Source organism: Myotis davidii, unplaced genomic scaffold, assembly GCF_000327345.1.
Source record: "Myotis davidii unplaced genomic scaffold, ASM32734v1 scaffold135, whole genome shotgun sequence".
In the NCBI taxonomy this organism is placed as follows: Eukaryota; Metazoa; Chordata; class Mammalia; order Chiroptera; family Vespertilionidae; genus Myotis; species Myotis davidii.
Genome location: NW_006289813.1, coordinates 1,311,628 through 1,314,898, shown reverse-complemented (window position 1 = coordinate 1,314,898; position 3,271 = coordinate 1,311,628).

Here is a 3,271-nt window from a genome sequence, read left to right as displayed (position 1 = left end):
GTCCCCCCCCCCCCCCCCCCCTTTCATTCTACCACCTCTTTTGTAAAGTGGGAAGGCCATGAAAAGCGGTCACATGAATGCTTGCTTAGTGTTGTTTACATAATTACACCATGTCCTTAATGATGACATAATCTCTAGGTGATGTCATTTCAAGGCATGTTCTTGCTATAAGAAAGTAGAATACCCATCGTCCCTCAATCCCGCCACCATCCACTTCCAAACCTTCAGAATTGCTCTCTACAAACTATGGTTTGTTGAGGAGTTGATGTGTCTGTCCCACAGGGGCAGCATGAGGCACTGAGCAGCATGCAGTGTGTGACATGGAGTTGCAGACAGAGCCAAGCACACAACAGATTCAGGTTTCGCATTGTGGCATCTAGTCAATACAGATAAAAAGTATTCTGATTCTGAAATAACTCCTATATCACTTTCCTTGCTGAGTGAATTTATGACAATGAATGCCACTTTGCTTGTACAGTATACACACTTTAACAGCTGATAACTCCATTTTGACAATGAAATGTATCTTAATAAGCACTGCCTTAATAATTATTCAAATTATTATACATTTTGGGGGAACATCCTATATATATATGTGGTGCTGACTTTACCTGTGGGCATAGAGAGAGCCCTGGACATGAAGACATGGTCCGGTAATGGAGATGAGGGGCACATAAGTAATGAGTCCGGATTCTCTGTGTATGGCAGTAACTCAATCAGTTTTCCCCTGCTCTGTTCTGTTCTCCAGAGAACTGTATTCCCAGGGTCTTTTGCCCTCTGGCTGCCAGGAAGTGAGTCTCCTGTGTGGCTCCTGCTCCTCAGGCAGACCCTCTCTGGGGTCTAAGCAACCTCGCTCTAGGCTCTCAGTCAAAGCCTCTGGCTTCTGAGCCTCCTAAGCTGTAAACCAGCCTATTTCTCTCCTGTAGAGAGTCTACACTGTGAGCATACATTATATTAAGCGTATTTATATCCTTCATTGATGATTTGCCTGGTAGAAGTGCAAATTCCAGGGCCCCACCCCTGGCCTACTAACTCTCCAATCAAGACCAAGCAAATCTGTTTCAACAAGCTCTCCAGGTGATTTTAACGCACACTCAAGTTTGAGACTGACTACTTACAGTCACCTGATTGTTGAACTAGTACATCAATGAGTGATATAAGTATGCTTTATATAATTTATGCTCATAGTGTAGGCTCTCCACAGGAAGGAAATAGACTGGTTTACACCTTAGGAGGCTCAAGCTGGTCTTAGTTCTGTCTTTAACCAGCTGTGGAAACGTGATGAATTCAGTTTACTTGTCTGGGCCTCCATATCTGTGAAATAAGGTTATGAGTCCAGAGCAGTGATGGCGAACCTATAACACGCATGTCAGAGGTGACACGCGAACTCACTTTTTTGGTTGATTTTTCTTTGTTAAATGGCATTTAAATATATAAAATAAATATCAAAAATATAAGTCTTTGTTTTACTATGGTTGCAAATATCAAAAAATATATGTGACACGGCACCAGAGTTAAGTTAGGGTTTTTCAAAATGCTGACACGCCGAGCTCAAAAGGTTTGCCATCACTGCTCTAGACAGTCGGTCTCCAGGACTGCTTCTAGAGTGTATGTTGTAACAGGGCACACTGAATGAGAGTGCTCCCCTCCCCCAAGTTCTCCATTTGCAGTTTGATCACAGTTATAACCCACAATGTGACTGATGACTAGTGACTGCAGACCACTGCTGTTGATTGAGTATTGGCCCTTTGTGTTGTCAGTGATGATGCCCAAGAAAGCATTAGCAGGATGAGGGCCTACTTATTGTGCAGATGCCTTAAAGCTACACTTCAGCTGTATCATATGGGCAGCCAAGTTCTTGATAATGTGGAGGGGCATATGCTTAGAAATGACACCTTGCCCATCTAACTAAAGCACAGGGCACTGGGTCAGAGAACGTGGCCTGCAAATCCTCTAGGACACAACGAGTGGCATGTAAGTGTACTATGTTAAGATCTGATCCTGTGTCAGCCCATTAAAAAACTGTTTCCTGAAGTTGTCCTTTAAAAAGTCTAAAAATAAGATTTCTATAAAGACTTAACTGTAAGATCTGAAACCATGAAACTACTAGAAGAAAACATAGGGAAAAAGCTATTTGATATGGGTCTTCAAACAGATTTTTTGGGACATGACACCTAAAGCACACAAAATAAAAAAATAAATGAGTGGGACTATGTCAAACTAGAAAACTCCTGCACAGCAATAAATAAATAAATAAATAAATAAATAAATAATAAATAAATAAATAAATAACCAGTGGAATGAAAAGGCAACTTAGAGACTAGGAAAAGATATTTGCAAACCATGTATCTGATAAGAAATTAATATCCAAAATATATGAAGAACTCATACAACTCAATAGCAAAAACAAAACTAAACCCCACAAATAACCCAACTTAAAAAGGAGCAGAAGACGAACAGCTGAGGCCCATCCCGAAGGTTGGAGCTAGTCCCTAAGAGCTGAACCTAGTCCCAAACAGCTGTGCCCATTCGCAAAAAGCCAAACCTAGTCCCAAACAGCAGATTAGGGGAAGCGGAGGATCAGATCAGTGAATTAGAAGACAGGGTTGGGAAAAAAAAATGGGCAGAGGACTTAAATAGACATTTTTCCAAAGAAGATATACAAATGGCCAATAGATTCATGGCCAATAGATTCACTAATCATCAGGGAAATGCAAATCAAAACCACAATGAGGTATCACCTCACACCTGCTAGAATGGCTATCAGGCTATCATTGACGAGAGAGTCACCAAGATAGTGTCGTAGGTCATTCCTGACATAGCTCTCCCTCACAGAGGAACGACTAGCAACTACTCATGGACAAGACATCACTGAGGGAATCTTAGAACTCAGGAGTGAGGCTGAAGCATCCCCTGCACCACAGAGACCAAGAGAAACTACACTACAAGGGTAAGAGGGACAGCTACATGCAGACCCTTCCCTGAGCCTATGTCACCTCAGTGGGAAAAGAGAAAGAGGTGACCTCTAGCCCCTACCCCCAGCCTTGTGGAGCACTTCTTGGGAACCCCTCCTCTGGTCTTGTCCCACAGGGGACTCTGCACGGCTCAACTACTGGGACTCTGATTGTGACAGAGAAGAGGAGAGGGCCTTCCAACAACCAGAACCCATATCTTGGCAGACTACCCTCCTACCTGCAGAGCCCAACCAGCAGCTTTGCTAATCTGCAAAACTAAGTCAGTGGTGCATTCTGACCAGGGTCCTTGGCAGGGT